This window comes from Scyliorhinus canicula, unplaced genomic scaffold (genome assembly GCF_902713615.1).
Source record: "Scyliorhinus canicula unplaced genomic scaffold, sScyCan1.1, whole genome shotgun sequence".
NCBI classification, from domain to species: domain Eukaryota; kingdom Metazoa; phylum Chordata; class Chondrichthyes; order Carcharhiniformes; family Scyliorhinidae; genus Scyliorhinus; species Scyliorhinus canicula.
Window position 1 is genome coordinate 589,079 of NW_024055733.1, and position 22,930 is coordinate 612,008.

The window sequence follows — 22,930 nt, forward strand, 5'->3', positions numbered from 1 at the left end:
CGAAGGTGGGCATCTGTAGTACACTGTGCAGTTGGTACACATGGCTGCCACTGTTCGTCAATTGTGATGGGTTTGAATGTTAGGGAGAAGAGGAGCCTTGGAAAACGAGGGATATTTTCTCCACATTGTAGCCCTTGTTCGGCGACACCGAGAGATAATTTAGAATGTCCAAATTACCAAACAACACGTTCTTCGAGACTTGTAGGAGAAAACCGGATCACCCGGAGGAAACTCACGCAGACACCTGGAGAATGAGATATCGTCAATCTAACCTGGGACCCTGGCGCTGTGAAGCAACAGTTCCAACCACGGTCCTGCCATGCCTCCCAGGTGCTACCGTACCGCCTTTGAATCCTCATTGGCTTTCTCTGAGATTCAGAGTACTGGAGATTAACTAATATGGAACCGCTGTTTAGAGAGTTAGCAGCAACAGTACAGGAAAATTTAGGCCGCTGAGCCTTACGTCTGTAGCAGGGACATTATAGGCGATAATTCTTGGGAACAGGATTTATACATATTTGAAAACATATGAACTCATTAACGATAGACAGCATGTTTTTGTGAAGGGGAGGTTGTGCCTCACTAAATTAGTCGGGTATTTTGAGGAGGTGAAAAACATGATTGATGAAGGGAGGGTGTCGGATGCTGTTTACATAGAGTTCAGTAATGCCTTCACCAAGGTGTCTCATGGAAGACTGGTACAAACGGTGACGTCACTCGGGATCAGATGTGAGTGGGAAGATTGATACAGAACTTGCTAGGACACAGAAGGCAAATGGGTTGCAGTAGAAGAATATTTTTTTCTGAATGTAAGGTTGCGAGTACTGGTGTACAACGGGGATCTATGCTCCAGTGATTCCGTTTGTAGTATATATATATATATACGATTTGGAGGAAAATGTGGCTTGTCTGTTTAGAAAGTTTGCGGATGACACTAAATTTGGTGGAGCGGCAAATAGTGTTGTAGATTAGCAGAGGATACAGCAGGTCATAGATAGAAGAAAGAACATCCAGTGCAGAAGGCGACCATTCGGCCCATCGAGTCTGCACCAAAGCACTTTAAGCCCTCACTTCCACTCTATACCCATAATGCAAAAACCCCTCCTAACCTTTTTTCACACTAAGGACAATTTATTATGGCGAATCCACTAAACCTGTACGTATTTGGCCTGTGGAAGGAAACCGGATCATCCGGATAAAACCCACGCAGACAGGGGGAGAATGTGCAAACTCCACACAGACAGTGAAACAGCGGGAAATCGATCCTGGGACCCTTGTTCTCTGAAGCTACAGTGCTATCCACTTGATCTACCGTGCTGCAGGTTGGAGACCTAGGCAGGGAAATGACAAACAGACTTTAATGCAGACAACTGTGCATTAATACATTATGCCAGATCAAATATTGAGTGGAAATATACTGAAAATGGCAAAACTCTTAACAATATTGAAAGTCGGAGAGATCTGGCGTGCATGTCCACAGATCTTTGAAGGCGGCAACACAAGTGGACAAATCAGTCAAGAAAGCATTTGGATATCTTGCCTTCATTTGACGGAGCATTGAGTACCAAAACTGCCACGTCATGCTCCAGATGTATAGAACCTTAGTAAGGCCACATTTGGAATATTAGGCACAATTCTGGGCGCCACACACCAGAAGGATATGGAGGCTTTGTTGAGGGTGCAGAGGAGGTTTACCAGGATGTTGCCTGGTCTGGACTGTGTTAGATGTGTGGAGAGGCTGAATAAACTCGGAGTGTTTTCATTAGAACCACGGAGGTTGAGGTGTGACCAGATAGAGGTTTACAAGATTATATGGATTACATGAGCATGGGTAGCCTGCATGGACAGACACGCTTTCCCAGGATGGAGTGGCTAGCCACGAGGTGAAATAGGTTTAAGATAGTTGGGGCACAGTTTAGAGGAGATGTACGAGGCAGTTTTTTTACGCAGAGGGTGGTGAGTGCATGGAACACCTTGCCCGGCTGAGGTTTTGGAAGCAGATACATTAACGGCTTTCAAAATGCATCTTGACCAAGACATGAAGAGGATGGGTATATTGGGATACCGCACTGGGAAGTGCTGAGGATTTTGGCCAAAGTTGGTATCATGACTGCTACAGTCTTGGAGGGCCTATGGACTTGTCCTTGTGCTCAATTATTCCTTGTTCGTTGCTAAATTAACGGTGCTTTTTCCTGGATGGTGTTGGGCTTCCTAAGTGTTGTTGGAGTTACACTCATCCAGGTAAGTGGCGAAAATTCCAAAACATCGCGCCTTTTGCGTTGTTGATGGCAGAACGGCTTTGGGGGGTTGCGAGGTAAATTAATCGCCACATGGTTATCAGTGTTTGACCTGCTCTGGTAGCCAAAGTAGTAATTGTGTAGCCCAGTTTTGTTTTTGATCAATGGTAACTAACAGAATATCGATTGTGGGGATGCAACGATGATAATGTCATTTAATGCCAAAGGTTGGTAGTTACATCCTCTCCTGAAGGTGATGGTCATTGCCTGGCTCTTGTGTGGCGCGAATGCAATTTGCCACTTGCAGGCCAAGCCTGGATATTGTCCAGGGTTTGCTGCATTTGGACGTGAAATTCTTCATTATATGAGGAGTCGGAAATGGTGCAGAACATTGTGTAGTCATCCGCTAACATCCCCACTTATGATCGAAGACAGGTCGCTGATGAAGCAGCAGAAGATGGTTGGGCCACGGAAAATACCCTGAGGAACTCCTGCAATGATGTCCTGGAGCTGAGATGATTGATCTCCAACCACCACAACAAAATTCTTTGTGCCAGTATGATTCCAACTAGCGGAGAGTTTTCCTCTGACATCCATTGACTCCAGTTCAGCTAAGGTTCATTGACGCCATACTCAGTCCAATATTGCCTTGATGTCAAACGCAGTAACTCTCAGCTGATCTCTGGTATTCAGCTGAGGTGATTCGCTTGGTTGCATTAGTCCTGTTTCTTGTGTACAGAACACACATAGGCAATTGTCCACATTGCTGGGAAGATGCCAGTGAGTTAGCTGTACTGAAATCTGTTTGGCTCGGTGTGTGGCAAGTTCTGGAGGACAAGTATTCAGTACTATTGCCGGAATTTTGTCATCGCCCATAGTCTTTTATTTATCCGTTTATTCAGCCGTTTCTTGATATCACGTGGAGTGAATCATACCGGCTGAAGTCAGACACCTGTGATACTGAGGATCCCCTGAGGATACCGAGATGGATCATCCATTCGGCACTTCTGGCTGACGATTGTTGAGAATGCCTCCGCCTTGTCTTCTGCACAAACGTGTAGGGCCCATCCTCATTGAGGATGGGGATATTTGTGGAGCCTCCTCCTTCAGTGTCGTCCTGTCTTTCTGTATATCTACCTATATATCTACCTATCTATCTATCTATCTATCTATCTATCTATCTATCTATCTATCTATCTATCTATCTATCTATCTATCTATCTATCTATCTATCTATCTATCTATCTATCTATCTATCTATCTATCTATCTATCTATCTATCTATCTATCTATCTATCTATCTATCTATCTATCTATCTATCTATCTATCTATCTATCTATCTATCTATCTATCTATCTATCTATCTATCTATCTATCTATCTATCTATCTATCTATCTACCTACCTACCTACCTATCTATCTATCTATCTATCTATCTGTCTATCTATCTATCTATCTATCTATCTATCTATCTATCTATCTATCTATCTATCTATTTTTCCATCTATCAATCAATCTATCTATCTATCTATCTATCTATCTATCTATCTATCTATCTATCTATCTATCTATCTATCTATCTGTCTGTCTGTCTGTCTGTCTGTCTGTCTGTCTGTCTGTCTGTCTGTCTGTCTGTCTGTCTGTCTGTCTATCTATCTTTCTATCTATCTGTCTATCTGCCTATCTGTCTATCTGTCTGTCTGTCTGTCAGGGCCGGCTTAAGGTACCGGCAACTCGGGCAGTCGCCCGGGGCGCCATGTGCTCGGGGGCGCCAATCCCATCACGAGACAAAATCCCATCACGAGACAAAAAAAAACTAACTTGTTTGAAGGAGAGAAAAGGAACCAGACGAAGGAATGAGAGAGAGAGAGAGTCAGAGAGAGAGAGACTAAACAAACTGTGAGTTAAACCCTCACAATCTTAGTTTGGGCTACAATAAGCTGAACAGCCACAAGTGGGCTGAAAGCAAACTTTAGGAGAATAATGCCTCAGACTCTGAGACTGGCTCGGAATTTTTCAACCTCGGAGCGCTGCAGTTTCTGAGCTGCTATGCCTATTTAGCCCTCTTGGTGGAAATTGGAATGCGCACCTTAGGTCAGCGAGAGTCAGGTATTGTAGATTAACTGGGTCTAATTAGCTTCCCGAAATTTCATTATACTTCTGGTGCTCTCTCGAAGTGTTGTTTAAAAAACACACACACAAGGCAGATTTTGCCGCCGTAAATAGCATTTGGAGGGAGTTTCTTGTTTCTGGGTACTCCTTGCCGAGTTAACCTTACCTGTTAAGTTTATTTGCAAGGCTGAATTTTGAAACCTAAGCGTCGTGCTTATTGCGTGATTCAGAGTTCGCCCAGACACACTAGATTTTCAAAATTCATCAGTTACAATACACTTAAGCAACTGACTGTAGTGTATTGTAACTGATGAATTTTGAAAACCTAGTGTGTCTGGGCGAACTCTGAATCACGCAATAAGCATCGACGCTTAGGTTTCAAAATTCAGCCTTGCAAATAAACGTAACAGATAAGGTTAACTTGGCAAGGAGTACTCAGAAACTCCCTCCAAATGCTATTTACGGCGGCAAAATCTGCCTCGTGTGTGTGTTTCTTTAAACAACACTTCGAGAGAGCACCAGAAGTATAGTGAAATTTCGGGAAGCTAATTAGACCCAGTTAGTTAATCTACAATACCTGACTCTATTATAAAATATAGAGTTTTATAACTCTTATAATAGAGTCAGGTATTGTAGATTAACTAACTGGGTCTAATTAGCTTCTCGAAATTTCATTATACTTCTGGTGCTCTCTCGAAGTGTTGTTTAAAAAAAACACACACACGAGGCAGACTTTGCCGCCGTAAATAGCATTTGGAGGGAGTTTCTGGGTACTCCTTGCCGAGTTAACCTTATCTGTTAAGTTTATTTGCAAGGCTGAATTTTGAAACCTAAGCGTCGATGCTTATTGCGTGATTCAGAGTTCGCCCAGACACACTAGGTTTTCAAAATTCATCAGTTACAATACATTTAAGCAACTGACTGACCCTGACTATATTTTATATTAACTGAATCTGATTTACATAGACTTTACAGTGCAGAAGGAGGCCATTCGGCCCATCGAGTCTGCACCGGCTCTTGGAAAGAGCACCCTACCCCCTATCCAAGGTCAACACCTCCACCCTATCCCCATTACCCAGTAACCCCACCCAACACTAAGGGCAATTTTGGATACTAAGGGCAATTTATCATGGCCAATCCACCTAACCCGCACATCTTTGGACTGTGGGAGGAAACCGGAGCACCCGGAGGAAACCCACGCACACACGGGGAGGATGTGCAGACTCCGCACAGACAGTGACCCAAGCCGGAATCGAACCTGGGACCCTGGAGCGATGAAGCGATTGTGCTATCCACAAGGCTACCGTGCTGCCCCTGATGTTGACACAATGACATTGACACACGGACAAATCACAATAACGTGAAGAGCATTATATGAAGAAAACCCACACTGGTGGTAAACAGATTTATTCTGAACAGTTCCTCATCAGACTGGAACAAAAAGACCAGTATCTTACACTCACCAACAATATATATATATATATATATATAATATATATATATATGTATATACTATACATATATATTATATTCCATTTAAGATTTGTTTTATTATTTTCCGAGATAGCAAATGCCTCCAAAAAAGTTATCCGGCTATGAAAACAGAAAAAGAGGTCTTCAACAAGAAGAAGCAGTCAGGAAACACCCAAAGCTATCAGGTTTTTTCAGTCCTAAGTCTAACAGTGGGGACAATGCAGGCTCAACTTCTTCAGCTACATCTATCTCTCCAGATTTGTCATCTAATGATTGTGAAGTCAAACCAACTGAAGATACTGTACATTCTGAAGGAAAGAACAATTGCATGCATGAATTAAAACATCAAGATCACAATTGTAATGCTGTTGACGACTTAGGCAATAATGTCACAGCAGGTAATACTGAGAATGTTGAAAGTAAATTTGAAAACTCCCCCAAAAGAAATATCAACTACAATGATCCTGCACACTGGCCAGATGAATTATGAATGGCTGAAAGTGATCACATCATTATGAATGGGCCGCATCCTATTAATAAACAGTACAATTTTCCAAAAGATGCAAATAAACGTAGTTTCTCTGTGACAATGATGTATAGGAAAATAAGCAACGGTGAGAATTTTCTTAGAAGGTGGCTTATTTATTCAGAGAGCACCAATAAAATTTATTGCTTTTGTTGCAAAATTTTTGGCTTCTCAAATAAGTCATTGTTAGGAAAATCTGGAATTAATGACTGGAAGCATGCTCATGAATATTTGCAGTCACATGAAAATGCAGTACATCATCTGGAATGTCATAAGAAGTGGTTTGAAACATCACTGCGATTGCAGACTAATAAATCTATTGATAAGGGGATGCAGTCACGAGTGGAAAAAGAACGAGAGCATTGGTGTAAAGTTTTGGAACGTTTAATGAGCATCACTCTGTATTTAGCTGAACATAATTTGGCTTTCAGAGGAACTTCAGACACATTATTTACACTGCACAATGGGAATTTTTTAGGTCTTGTCGAGCTACTTGGAAAATATGATCTGACAATGAGTGAACATTTACGTCGGGTTGTGTCTAAAGAAACTCACATTCACTATTGCGGAAAAAATGTTCAGAATGAAATAATCAATTTGTTGGGAAATGCTGTTCAGGAAAATATATTAAACCGAGCTAAAGAAGCCAAATATTTTAGTCTTATCTTAGACTGTACGCCAGATATAAGTCATGTGGAGCAGCTTTCATTTAAAATACGATTTTTAGATGTAGAAGACATTTCAATAAAGGAACATTTTGTTAACTATAAACCAGTTATAGATACTACAGCCAAAGGATTATATGAAAGTATACTTGATTTTCTGAGAGCGAGCGAGCTAGACTTACATAACTGCAGAGGTCAGGGCTATGATAATGGTTCAAATATGAAAGGAAAGAATAAAGGGGTTCAGGCACGGATCATGAAAGAAAATCCACAGGCGTTTTATATGCCATGTGGATGTCATAGCCTAAACTTAGTGGTTGGTGACAGTGCAACAAGTTGCCGGGAATCCACTTCATTTTTTGGTACTGTCCAGCGCATATATGTTTTGTTTTCTGCCTCTCCTTGCCGATGGCATGCACTGAAAAAACATGTTAAATGCCTCACTGCAAAACCTTTATGCGAGACTAGATGGGAGTGCAGATTAGAATGTGTCAAAGCCATTAAATATGAAATTATAGGAATCCGAGAAGCTCTTTATGAACTTTCAGAAATGCCTGCTTCTGATCCTGCAATGCGACATGAAGCAGAGACTCTTGTAACACAAATAGAAGATTACAGTTTTCTAGTGATGCTGAATGTCTGGTATGATGTCTCAGGCAGAGTAAATGTTGTCAGTAAAACTATGAGTATTGAGGGGAGATCTAATAGAAACGTACAAGATAATGAATGGCTTGGATAGGATGGACGTAGGGAAGTTGTTTCCATTAGCAGGGGAGACTAGGACGCGGGGGCACAGCCTTAGAATAAAAGGGAGTCACTTTAGAACAGAGATGAGGAGAAATTTCTTCAGCCAGAGAGTGGTAGGTCTGTGGAATTCATTGCCACAGAGGGCGGTGGAGGCCGGGACATTGAGTGTCTTTAAGACAGAAATTGATAAATTCTTGATTTCTCGAGGAATTAAAGGCTATGGGGAGAGGGCGGGTAAATGGAGTTGAAATCAACCATGATTGAATGGTGGAGTGGACTCGATGGGCCGAATGGCCTTACTTCCACTCCTATGTCTTATGGTCTTATGGTCTTATGCAGAACACCTCTGTGGAAATGTCTACCGCAGTTTCATTAATGAATAATGTCACTGATTACTTAATTGATTATCGTGCAAATGGATATGAAAAAGCACTAGAGTCAGCAAAAGAATTAGCTACAGAATTAGATGTAGAGCCCATTTTCAGAAGTAAAAGAATAAGCAGAAAAAGGAAGCTGTTTGAATATGAGTGCATTGACGAGGTTCCAAATGCAGATGACCCAGAAAAAAGATTTCATAATCATGTGTTCAATGTAATACTCGACAGAGCTATTAATTCTTTATCAGAGAGATTTGAACAGTTACAAAGTTTCAATAACACATGGGGATTTTTAAATAACCTAAAAGATCTGCCAGATAAAAGTAAACTCAAAGTAGCATGTCAAGGTTTGGAGGATAAGTTAAAGTACCAAGAAAATAGTGATATTAATGGATGTGATCTCTTGACTGAACTGGATATTGTAAAAGAATTATTTCCTGAAGATGTAAAGCTTCCAATAGAAGCCGTTAGGTTCATAAACATTAATAAGTTACAGGCTGTCATGCCAAATCTGTGGGTTGCATTAAGAATAATGCTTACAATACATATTACTGTGGCCACCGGAGAGAGAAGCTTTAGTAAACTGAAGCTTACAAAGACATACTTACGGTCGTCCATGACTCAAGACAGATTAAATTCTTTGGCAATTTTGTCAATAGAAAATGATCTTGTAAAGAAGATAGATATAGAAAGTGCCATGAAAAGATTTGCAGATCTAAAGGCTAGAAAAAAAATGTTTTAGGTAGGATAATAAATGTTTTCTAGCGTCACTGTCTGTGCGGAGTCTGCACGTCCTCCCCGTGTGTGCGTGGGTTTCCTCCCGGTTCTCCGGTTTCCTCCCACAGTCCAAAGATGTGCGGGTTAGGTGGATTGGCCATGCTAAATTGCCCGTAGTGTCCTAAAAAGTAAGGTTGGGGGGGGGGGGGTTGTTGGGTTACGGGTATGGGGTGGATGCGTGGGTTTGAGTGGGGTGATCATTGCTCGGCACAACATCGAGGGCCGAAGGGCCTGTTCTGTGCTGTACTGTTCTATGTTCTATGTTCTATCTGTCCATTTGTTCATACTTTTTATTAGGAGCAAATTCGTTACAGCTACAGTTTTTATCATCGTGAACTTACGGAATATAGTATGCTTCTCAGTTTGTTCAGATTCTGTGCAGATTTGAATGCTTCGATTTTGTAATATTGTAATAAACACTTTATTCTACATTTTCAGTTTTTCTCCTTGTGAAAATTTTAAAAAATTATACTTGTAAGGGCCCCGAAGTTCAGCTTGCCCGGGGCGCCAGCAACCCTAGGGCCGGCACTGCTGTCTGTCTGTCTATCTATCTATCTATCTATCTATCTATCTAGCTAGCGAGCAAGCGAGCTAGCTACCCATCTGTCTACCTATCTATATCTTCTTGCGTGCCTGCCCTGTTACGATTAATTGATGTGCGATGAGAGGGTTAGCTGTTGAGACAAGTGCTGCATTTCGAATGTAGTTTGAAATTAGGTGGAGTTCTGAAAGATCCTTGCAGATAGGAATGTTGTAAAGGAAACCGCACTTCCTGCAGCGGGAAACAGACCTGATCTCTTTCCGCGGGCAGTTGGATAATTGTTCTAATTTATTACACATGTCATGAAAGGAAAGCATTTGGGAAACAGTGATAAGATTGGAAAGAGCCAGAAAGGGTTTGTGAAAGGAACTTTAACGAGGCTTCCGATAAGGTTTCGCAGTAGATGCTAGATTGGACCTTGGATGATTTTCGGGTGACATGCGTGTGTGGTTTGCGAACTCGCAATAAACATGCCCTAATTGAGTTCTGTTCGTGATGAGGTTCCGTAATAAACAATACTGCGACAACACTTGTTACGTGTTAGGTGATGGGACCAAATGCACTTTTTCAAAGCGTCTTGAGGACCGAAAACTGGCTCGGGGTCTAAGCTGTGTCCAAAATGCTGTTACGTTTCCCGGAGACGGGAATGGGTCAGAAGATCAATGATTGTATACATTGCAAATAAGCTTGATGTTAGTCAGCTAATGTGGCAGAGGAATGGGATCCAATGTGTAAGGTTGGAGGAAAGTAAAACGGTGCCGAAACAAAAAGCAGTCAGGAGGAAAGTGTGAGGCCGAGAAGCCACATTCAAAGATCAAAGTGAGCCACAGTGCAGGGTACAGTGACTGAGGAGAGTGTGAAAAGGGTCGTGGAAAATTCAGGATTAAGTGTGTTGTACCTAAATGTGCGCACTATACGGAACAAGATAAATGAGCGTGTTGCGCACATTTAAATTGGCCGGAACGAAGTTGTGGGAATCACAGAGATGTCGCTCCAAGGGGTTCAGGGCTAGGACCTAAATATCCAAGGTTACATATCCGATCGAAAGGACAGGCAGATGGGCAAATGGGTTCCATTGTTAGTAAGGAATGAAGTTAAATCGATAGCACGGAGCGATAGAGGATCTCTGTTGGTGGAGTTGAGGAATCGCAAATGTAAAAAGACCTCAATGGGAGTTATGTACAGGCCCTCTAACAGTAGTCGGGATGTGTCGCAGAAAATAAATCAAGAGATATAAAAGGCATGTAAAAAGGGCAATATTATAATACCCATGGTGGACTTCAATATGGTGGACTCAGAAAAAACAGGTTGGTAGTGGATCCCAAGAAATAGAATTTGTGGAATATCTAAGATATTTCTTTTGGAGCAGCGTGTGTCAGAGCCTACTCGGGACAAAGGCAATTCTAGATTTGGTGATGTGTTATGAGGCAGACTTGATTCGGGAACTTAGGTGAAGGAACCCTGAGGGAGCAGTGACCACAGTATGATAGAGTGTACCCTGCAGTTTGAAGGGAGATGATGCAATCAGATGTAGCACTATTACAATTAAATAAGGGGAACTATAAAGACATGAGGGAGTAGCTGGCCAGAGTTGATTGGAGAAGGAACCTAGCAGGGAAGACAATGGATCAGCGATGTCAGGATCTTTTGGTTGTTATTAGGGAGGCATAACAGAAATTCATCCCAGGGAGGAGGAAACATGGTAAGGGGAGGACAAGGCATCCATGGCTGACGAGGGATGACAAGGACATCATAAAGGCTGAGGAAACAACATACGACGTGGCGAGGATTAGTGGGAATTCAGAGGATTAGGAAGCCTTCAAAAGCGAGAAGAGCACAACTAAAAAAACATTTACGGGGAGAAGATTAAGTACGAGTGCAAGCAAGCCAGCAATATAAAGGAAGATAGGAAGAGATTTCTTTCAATATATAAAAGGTGATAGAGAGCGAAAAATAGATATTGGACCACTAGAAAATGTGGCTGGAGAACTAATAATGGGAAACAAAGAAATGGCAGACGAGCTGTGTTACTGTGCATCAGTCTTCACGGTGGAAGACACCAGTGGGATTCCAGAGCTCCAGGAGAACCAGGAGACAGAGGTGAGTGCAGTGACCATTACCAATGAGAAGGATCTTGGGATAATGAAAGGTCTGAAGGTGAATAAGTCACCTGGATCGGATGGACGATCCCCCAGGGTTCTAAAAGAGATAGCTGAGAAAAATGTGGAGGCATTAGAGATGATCTTCCGGGAATATCTGGAGGCAGAATGGGTCCGAAAGGACTGGAAGGTGGTTAATGTAACAGCACTGTTTAAGAAGGGAGGGAGGAAGAAGACACGAAATTGTTGGCCGGTTAGCCTGACGTGGGTCATTGGTGAGATTTTAGAGTCCATTATTAAAGCTGAGATTGCTAAGCACTTGGACGTGGAGGGTAAAATTGGACTAAGTCAGCACGGCTTCGTCAAAGGGAGGTCGTGTCAGAAAAAATCTGTTAGAGTTCTTTGAAGAGGTATCGAACACGTTAGACAAAGGAGATCAGTGCACGGGATTTATTTAGAATTAAAGTAGGCCTTTGACAAGTCACCGCCTAGGAGACTGTTAAATAAGTTAAAAGCCCATGGTGTTAAGGGTAAGATCCTGCATGGATAGAGGACTGGCTGAAAGAAAAGAGTGGGGATAAATGGGTATTTTTCAGGATGGAAGCCGGTGAGTAGTGGTGTGCCATAGGGGTCTGTGCTGGGACCACAACATTTTACAATATACATTAATAATCTGAAATACGTTACAGCGGAATTTCAAGAAACAACCGTGGGATGGTGGGATTGCGCTTTCAGATGAGATTTCGAAAGCAGGCCCTGCAATTTGTGCATTTTCCAAGAGCAAGCGATGATCTGAATGCATCTTGAAGGATTCTGACGCGGGGGAGAAATTGCGTACGGTAAGTGAGTTTCGATCAAGGGGAAAAAGCTTCCCACAATAATTCTAGATACCTTCGCCAACAGTTTTGCTGAATCTTTGGAATTTCCTCATTCCGGGCGCTGTGGAAGTTGCATCAATGAGCTTAGTCAATACACATATGGACAACTTCAAATATATGACTCACAGCGAGGATTCTGGAGATATTCTGAGAAATTTGCTATCAGCTACCATTATCCACCATCATCTAATTGGATGGCAGATAACTTTCCACCGTCCCATAGCCGTGTAACTTCCATCAAAATTCAGATGGGTGACCAAAATGTAGCATTTTCAAGTTTGCTGTTGACAATGAAATTGGTGGGAACGCGAGTGGTGCGCAAGGTGAGAGATTTCAAGCTTTAAATTATACAATTCATAGAATCCAGAATAAGGCTACTTGGCTCAATAAGAGCATGCTACCTCTGTCCATCCTTCTCCTGAACACCGAAAGAAAATCTCAACTTTACATTATTAAAGGTCAATTTAGCATGGTCAATCCAACTTACCTGAACATATCTGGACTGTTGGAAGAAAACGTAGGCCTCGGAGAGAGGGGGAGACTGTGTAAACACCACGTGCATCCAAGCCTGAAATTGAACCCGGGCCACTGGCACTGTGATGTAAAAGTGTGAACCATTGGACCATGGGTGTATGGGATAACATCTGAAAGACAACATGGAAAGTTGTGAAGTTCTTCAAATTGACCGGAGAAACAGTACTGCAGAGTATAAATTAAATGCTGATAGAGTTAGGAATTTCTTCGCAGAAGATCCTTGATCTCCATTGCACCAGTTACTGAAAGCAAGCGTACAAGTACAACAAATAGTTGGGAAGGCAAATTTAATGTTGACCATCATTGCGAGAGGACTTCAGTTTTGTAGTAATGCTGGCTTTCTGGAGCAAGACAGGACCCTGGTGAGATCACATCTGGAATATTATGGGAATTACTGGTTTCCTTACTGAAGAGAACAATATTCTTGCCAGAGATGGAATGCAGCGAAAGTTCATAAGACTAATACCTTGAAAACAGGTTTTTTTGTCTGAGGACACATCGGGGTCTCTATTAACAGGAATTAAGAAGAATGAGAGGGGACCAGATGGGAATTTCGACAGATCTAGAGGGACTAGAGACTAGAGGCAGGAAAGAGCTCGCTTTGTGTGGCAGGTCTAGAACAAGGGATCATAGTCTAGGAATAGGTCGCAGGGCATTCCTGACCGAGAATCGGCGGAATTTCTTCACTCAGAGCTGTCGTTATCCTCTGTACTTCCCCGCCACTGGTTTTGGGAAAGCAATCGCTTAATATATTTCAGAAGTAAATGTATAGTGTTCTAGATTCTAAAGGGATCGAGAGGTACGCGGACAACACTGGAGCATGGTGTTGACATAGAGGCTCAGAAACGATCCTGTTGAGAGACGGAGCAGGCTCGAAGTGTTACATGGAATTCCCCTGTTCCTTGTTTCTTAGTTTCTCACTTTACTATTCAATGAATACAAGGAATAGCACAGCACAAATAATACACAACTTACATTTCCTCCTGCAAATCTTTCAGCTGATGCTGCAACATTAACTGCTGTACAAATATACTGCTGGTACTCCAAATCGTCCCCAAATCATGATGCCTCTCGAACCTAAAGCCATCTGCGCTTCTGGGGTCAGTTCGGCTCTACTCCCATCCTCTTCATGCCCCAGTCGATGCGGCTTAAACGTCGCTGTCTTTCCTGCTTCCAACACTTCCCCCAGCAGCGAGTTCCAGACACTCACCACTCTCCCAACTTTCATCTATGTTCCCTCGTAATTGACTCTCCCACCCTCGGAAATGAGCCTGATTATGCACTCCGTCCATGCCACTGATAATTTGTGACTCTCGAACAATTCGAGTTAATCCAGCCTCCCATAATAGCTAATGCAATCCATATCAGGCAACATTTTTGGAAACCACATCAGTAAACTTTCCAAAGTCCCCTTAGCTTCTGGTAGTGTGGCAATCAGAATTGTGAGCAATCGTCCAGGCATGATCGAAATAAGATTCTCTGCATAACATGTCATTTTTTACACTTACACTGTCAATGAAGGCAATCTTGTCATATGAAGTCAACGAGGTTTTCAGCATGAGAACAGGCCCTTCGGCCAATATTTATCATGCCGTAGAGTTTATAATCATTAAGCTAGTGCTAGTCCCAACTGCCTGCATCGGGCCCATATCCTTCAATATCCATTAAATTGCCATGTTTCCCATGCAACCATCTAAATACTTTTTGAATGCTTCTTAACGATCTAACCACCTGAGCTACCGTTAAATTCCCATGTTGTTCTTAGGGAATTCACGATTCCGATGCTTTCGGAAAGCGACGATGACTGAGCAGACTGATAGTTGGCAGATGAAGTTAAATGCATACAGATAGTGTTATAGTGGATAGCACTGTTGTCTCACAATGCCTGGGACCCCAGCTCAATTCGGCATTGGGTGATTCTCTATCTGGTGTTCGCACGTTCTACCGCTATATGTGTGGGTTTTCTCCGAGTGCTCCGGTTTACTCCCACAGTCCAAGGATGTGCAGTTGAGGCGCATTGGCCATGAAAAAATGCGCACTTTTGTAAAAATGCTTAGGTGGAATTATGGGCCGAAGCTTTTCAGAGGATCTGAGGAGAACCAATTACCTGAATGGCCCAAATTAGCACTCTAGTGATTCTCTGGATACGAATGCGTGGGAAATCACACATTTTGGGAAGAAGGTGGAACGACAATATAGAGCAAGGTGTAGAATAATAAAAGAGGTTGAAGAAGGAAGGGATATGAGTGTATCTGTGCAGAGATCATTGAGGGTGGCAGGACATGTGGAGAGAGTAAAAGTGTAAGGAAGTTATGCCGAATTTACACAGAACACAAGTTAGACCTCAGCTGGAGTATTATGTACATATCTGGGTGCCGAACTATAACAAGGATGTGAACGTATTGGGCGAGTGTAGATGAGATTTACATGAATGGTTCCAGGGATGAGAAACTTCAGTGATGAGGTTTCGTTGTCGAATATGGGACTGTTGAGCCTGGAGAAATAAACGTTCAGAGGAGATTGGATAGTGATAATTAAAATCACGAGTGAGCTGGAAATAGTAGATATGGAAAAACTGTTCCCACCGGTAAAGGGATTGAGAACAGAGGGGGCAGATTGAAGCATTTTTACAAAATAAGCAAATTATGTCCCCCTTGTTCAAGAAGGAGAGTAGAGACAACCCTGGTAATTATAGACCTGTGAGCCTTACTTCGGTTGTGGGTAAAATGTTGGAAAAGATTATAAGAGATAGGGTTTATAATCATCTCGAAAAGAACAAGTTGATTAGTGATAGTCAACACGGTTTTGTGAAGGGTAGGTCATGCCTCACAAACCTTATTGAGTTTTTTGAAAAGGTGACCAAACAGGTGGATGAGGGTAAAGCGGTTGATGTGGTGTATATGGATTTCAGTAATGCGTTTGATAAGGTTCCCCACGGTAGGCTATTGCAGAAAATGAGAAAGTATGGGATTAAAGGTGATTTAGCGGTTTGGATCAGTAATTGGCTAGCTGAAAGAAGACAGAGCGTGGTGGTTGATGGCAAATGTTCATCCTGGAGTTCAGTTACTAGTGGTGTACCGCAAGGATCTGTTTTGGGGCCACTGCTGTTTGTCATTTTTATAAATGACCTGGAAGAGTGTGCAAAAGGATGGGTTAGTAAATTTGCAGATGACACGAAGGTCGGTGGAGTTGTGGATAGTGATGAAGGATGTTATAGGATACAGAGGGACATAGATAAGATGCAGAGCTGGGCTGAGAGGTGGCAAATGGAGTTTGATGCGGAAAAGTGTGAGGTGGTTCACTTTGGAAGGAGTAACATGAATGCAGAGTACTGGGCTAACTGCAAAATTCTTGGTAGTGTAGATGAACAGAGAGATCTCGGCATCCAGGTACATAAATCCCTGAAAGTTGCCACCCAGGTTAATAGGGCTGTTAAGAAGGCATATGGTGTGCTAGCCTTTATGAGCAGGGGGATTGAGTTTTGGAGCCACAAGGTCATGCGGCAGCTGTATAGAACATAGAACATAGAACAGTACAGCACAGAACAGGCCCTTCGGCCCTCGATGTTGTGCGGAGCAATGATCACCCTACTGAAACCCACGTATCCACCCTATACCCGTAACCAAACAAACCCCCCCCCCCCCTTAACCTTACTTATTTTTAGGACACTACGGGCAATTTAGCATGGCCAATCCACCTAACCCGCACACCTTTGGACTGTATATAACTCTGGTGCGGCTGCTCCTGGTGTACTGCGTGCAGTTCTGGTCACCACATTATAGGAAGGATGTAGAACCTTTGGAAAAGGTTCAGAGGAGATTTACTTGGATGTTGACTGGTATGGAGGGAAGGTCTTACGAGGAAAGGCTCAGGGACTTGAGGTTGTTTTCGTTAGTGAGGTGAAGGATGAGAGGTGACTTAATAGAGACATATAAGATAGTCAGAGGGTTAGATAGGGTGGACAGTGAGAGTATGTTTCCTCGGATGGTGATGACCAACATGAGGGGACACAGCTTTAAATTGAGGGTTGGTAGATATAGGACAGATGTCAGAGGCAGATTCTTTACTCAGAGAGTAGTAGGGGTGTGGAACGCACTGCCTGCAACAGTAGTAGACTCGCCAACTTTAAGGGCATTTAAGTGGTCACTGGATAAGCATATGGATGAAAATGGAATAGTGTAGGTCAGATAGGCTTCAGATGGTTTCACAGGTCGGCGCAACATCGAGGGCCGAAGGGCCCGTACTACGCTATAATGTTCTATGTTCTATGATGTGAGGAAAAAAAGAATTACTTTATTGACAGGACCAATTGTTCGGTTCTGGAATGCTCTGCCTGGAAGGTGCGGTCCGGGTACAGTCAATACATTCCAGACGGCATTAGATAATGACCGGAATATAAATAATATGAGGAATACATGGAAACGACAGGGGAATGGCATTGAGTCATAGTGCTCTTTGAGGAGCAGTTGCAAAGATGATGGCCAAATGGCCAACTTCTGCTCCAAAGCAATTGTATGATTCCGTCAGTATTATCAACGTCCCCCTCCCATTTCTTTCCAAAATTACACAACACCGAGAAACGGGGTATAACTTGGAAAATCATCTTATTAAGTTCGAACTTATGTATTCAGTGCGTGATTAGCGTGGGACTGACTGTAGCGGTAGCCAAGCAGGTAGTCCAGAAAAAGAATATGACAACCTCAATATGTTGCGTAGTTTCTTATTTGTCTGCATATTGTCACCTCCCTCTTTCTTTTGTCCGACCTGACACCCGTGCCCACTGCATCCTGTTGTCAGTGGAGTTATCTGACAGGAGAGGAAACAGACTCACTCAAACCCAGAATGGGAAAGTTCCTTGTGGTCTCTGCGATTAAACAGGCTTCTTTACTGAACGTGCGCAGTTTCGGATGAAGTAAACTGCAACCTTAATGCCACGTTACATTTTCTGACTCACATATATGTATATAGGCTGAACAATGAACACCAATGCTTCATTCGGCAATTAGCAAAACACACACACACAAGCATACACATATGTATATATAGATAACACACTTTAGATCCGGATCTTTCGGGAAAAAACCTTATTTCACGAAATCATCAGATGATTGAGGTTGTTTGCCGCCATCAATAATTATTTGACCTTGGGATTTATTTGGATATTATTATTTTGGGTACACATTTGTCCTGAATCCATCAGTCTCGGTCGATACGTGGTCAATGTGGAAGAGATCCCCACAGACTCGTGACAGCTATAAATTGCAGCACACTCAATTCATGAGGAGAGGTTAGCATGGCGACACAGTGGTTAGCACTTCTGCCTCACAGCGCCTTCGAATAGGTCTTTGGCTGACCGCCAGTTTGGAGTTTACACGGTCTCCTCGTGTCTGCGTGGGTTTTCTCTGGGTGCTCTGTTTCCTTCCACAGTCAAAATATACTTTTCATCTTGTGTTTTAATGTGGGCAGCACGGTAGCATGGTGGTTAGCATAAATGCTTCACAGCTCCAGGGTCCCAGGTTCGATTCCCGGCTGGGTCACTGTCTGTGCGGTGTCTGCACGTCCTCCCCGTGTGTGCGTGGGTTTCCTCCGGGTGCTCCGGTTTCCTCCCACAGTCCAAAGATGTGCGGGTTAGGTGGATTGGCCATACTAAATTGCCCGTAGTGTCCTAATAAAGTAAGGTTAAGGGGGCGTTATTGGGTTACGGGTATAGGGTGGTTACGTGGCTTTGAGTAGGGTGATCATGGCTCGGCACAACATCGAGGGCCGAAGGGCCTGTTCTGTGCTGTACTGTTCTATATCTATGTGCAGGCTAGATTGACCTGCCATGATAAATTGTCCCTTGTCTCCAAAGGTATGCAGGTTTGGATAATTGGACATGGTAAATTGTCCCTTCCTGTCCAAAGTTGCGTAATTTTCTGGGGATAGGGCGGGGGAATCAGTTAATGTAGGGTTCTCTTTCGGAGGTTCGGTGAAGCCTGTCATACTTCTGCACTGTCAGCTTTCAATCATATCTCAGAATGTTTTAAAACATCATGGAATATATTCTACGCAGATGAAAAATATGAGATGACATTTCCAATATAGGAGCAGATGGTTATTTCTTCCAACGCTCTGGTACATCAGAATGAACGCAATGATTTACAGGTTTCCAATGTTTACCTGATACACAAAGAAAGAATGGACAAGATGACTGATTTCAGGTGGTCTGTGGGTCGTTGAAAATTTGTGCTGGCTTATGCAGGTTCCAGTATTGGGAGTTTTCATAAAATCAATGTATTCAAGGGAGGAGAACTCTTATATGTATCAGAGAGACATATGGACAACTTGTCCAGAAAACAGATTTGCTTATGTTGACCGCTTTCTTCACATCAGTTGATTCGTGTGAACATCCAGGACACACATCAATAGGACGAGTTGCCTACAAAAACTGTGCATTCCTCTTGTGCCTTAGTCAGCCTAAATACAGCACTCAGTCATAACAGATCAATACGTCAAAAAGTTAAATATGGAGGCAGAGGTAAGGGTGCGCTCCATGAGATCAGTGAAAAACAAATAATGCTGGTTGGATGGATAATGCCGCCTGCTAAACCAACATGCGAAAATTTTCGGATTGACAGCAATGTGCTGGATTTTTAGAATTTAGAATTTAGAACAGTACAGCACAGAACAGGCCCTTCAGCCCTCGATGTTGTGCCGAGCAATGATCACCCTACTCAAACTCACGTATCTACCCTATACCCGTAACCCAACAACTCCCCCTTAACCTTACTTTTTAGGACACTACGGGCAATTTAGCATGGCCAATCCACCTAACCCCGCACATCTTTGGACTGTGGGAGGAAACCGGAGCACCCGGAGGAAACCCACGCACACACAGGGAGAACGTGCAGACTCCACACAGACAGTGACCCAGCCGGGAACCGAACCTGGGACCCTGGAGCTGTGAAGCATTGATGCTAACCACTATGCTACCATGCTGCCCCTCATGACTTAACCTGTATAAATATAGTCAGACATTGAAATTTGCAGAGTGCCATATCGCATCCTTCTCTGAGAATGGACTACTGGCTGGAAGAATTCTGCAATCAAAACCGGTTCCCAAGTCTTCAGTGTTTAATTTGTGGAATTCCTCCACAACTATTTAATGTAGCCGGCAGGATAATCTTGTTGCATCGTCGGACTGGCTCTGCACAACGGGTTCTCCTAATGTATTTACCAAATATTCTTAGTGTTGCAAGCTTGTCTGAGGCCGGTCTGGTCAAGTATAATAAAAGATCTGTAGAGTACAACTCACAGCAGGTGGCACAGGGATAGAAGGCCCATTCTGAACGTTCCTGTTCAGAACTGCAGTGTCACTCGGTGAGGGCTGGTCGTCCATCTGGTGGCCCTGAGTTAGAATTGCACAGAATTGAGGGGAATATTCTCTGTCAAGCCCAAGTCACTGAAAGTCAAGGCAATGTCCCAGGCGAAGCCTTATAACCCGAGCGTTCAAAATGAAGCCAAATGCTAGAACATGCAAACCAATCGATGGTACACAACACGTCGCATTCTGAGGTCACCAACTGCAAAGGCCGCTATGGTAGCAGCCAAGATTATCACATCTCGTCCTGGTTAATTTCCATTATTTTTATTCTTCCGCTTTCCCACTGTGTGACTTTCGTGTGGGAGTTTAGGGGGTGGGGGTATGATGGGGGTAATTAATTCAGCGGAGTGTTGCTCTATTATTACCAGGCCATATTTTACTCTGCTATTGTTATGAATAAACTGCTTTTTATGCTTTTTTTCTTAGAAACCTGGTGCCTTGAAGTCACCTGGTGCCTAGAATCAAATAACTCAGGAAAACATACAGATTATTGATTATTTCACGAATGGTGGGGCTCGGGGGCCTGTGGAGTTGCAATCTCCCGCGCACGAGCCGACAGTGTCATGTCGAAGGACCTTCGATCGACCTGAGCACGTTGAAAACAATGACTTGTCTTTCTGAAACATGGTCGCAGGTACGTGGGAACTCCGGATGTCAATTTTCAAAGTGCAATTTCCGACATATCGTACAATGATCAAGTGCATTTCATCAATTTGACTGGTGAATAACTTTCGCTCGGATTCACTGGACAGTTCCCTGATTTTCTTTCAAATAAATTTCTCTTCTGGCTTTACTTGGGAGTGCAGAAATGTTTCAATGGAGGAAGGATGACACATTGAAGAGTGAAATGTCCCTCAACATTCCCAACCATTCCTGAGTAGAATCCACAATATGTGTGTTGCCAATTCAGTACCAGTTATATACAGGTATGGCATGAACCCAGATGTGAGCCAACAAAATTCACTTATTGAGTTCAAATCACTGAATGGAAGAAACGGCGCCCTTATGTATATGACATCCACCATGGGCAGAATGTGATTTGTATGAAACCCAACATTGTTTGAACCATGAACTGCTCACTATTTGAGCATTCATTTAATTCTTCATTTGAATTTCAGAAGAATGCATCATTACTGTTTGAACCTTCCCAAATTTCGCTGGACTTTACATCAATGGACAGAACTATCAAGTGGACAATTTAAGATGTGCCGGTTAGGTAGGTTGGCCATGATATATTGCCCCATATGGTCCAAAGACGTGCAGGTTAGGTGGGCTGATGACGCTGACGTTACCCTAATTGTCCAAAATTGTTCGGGTTAGGTGGACTGACCCCGCTAAAGTGCTCCTTAGTGTCCAAAGATGTGCTGATTAGGTGGAGTGGTCATGCTAAAATTGCCACTTAGTGTCCAAAGATGTGCAGGTTAGCTGGAGTTACCATTCTATTTTATCCTTTGTGTCCAAAGGTGTTCAGGCTGGGAGGATTGGCCATGGTAAATTTTTTCTGCGTGTTCAGACTAAACTGATTGGCCGCGCCGAATTAACCCTTAGTGTGCAATGGTGTGCAGTTGACCTGGGATTACGAGGATTTGTTTGTGGAGTGGGCGTCGGTGTGGTGCTCTTTCAACTGTCGGTGGACATTCGATGGCCAGGATTGCCCCATTCGCATGATTCCATGCTTCATGCTTCAATCACACAGGTTCTCAGCAAACCAAATCTCATGGCGGACAAATGGGCCATGAAACAATTGACTTCTCCATAATAAGTTTATACAGTGAGCATGACGGCCGGTTTTCCTTTGCAGAAGGAATACAAAGGAAACACACATTTCACCTTTAGTCAAACCATTTATCACAGATCACGCGGTACACATGCTCGCACATGGAACAGGAATAATTGTGAACGTTCTGTGGAAAGGTCTGTCTAAGATGGGTCAGTGGAAGTTGCAATGCTGCCGCCGGTAAAGTTTACTTAGATATGGGTATGGGGCAATAGATATACATAGGGTTGAGTTTGAGGAGGTCTATAATTTAATTACAATTGACAGACTAGACGAGTGAGGGTGAAAAGCCAACTCTTATTTAATGTTTAGCAGCTGGCCCACCATTTCGAACTTGGAGACATTTCATGGCTTCTTCAATGTCTTTCCACACACCAGTCTCCAACTTATTGTCACAAAAAGGATAAATAAATGGTGGGCAGGATCAGATCAGTTCGGTGACAACATGTTAAACAATTTTGATTTCCGGCCCAGGGAATAACATAACTTGACAACGTATTTCATTGTTGAACAAAATTATATGTTTCAAGTGATGATGAGTTGCTTGTTAACACTGCCCAAAGTGCTATTCAAAGGAAAACCGTTGAGCTAAGGTAATTAATTCACGTAAAATGTGCTGACTGCAAAAAGTTGCAAGAGTTACTCAAGATCCGTGCTGAGTTCTCTTTTATAGTTCCATGGTAATGTGTGCATCGCAACTGATGCAATGATTTTGCAAGAAAAGCGCAAGGAAGAGATGGGGCATTCTGGCATTATTATTGGAAACCATGTAATACTCCTCAGAAAAATACTTTCAACGCACATTCTTATGTACGCTCGCTAA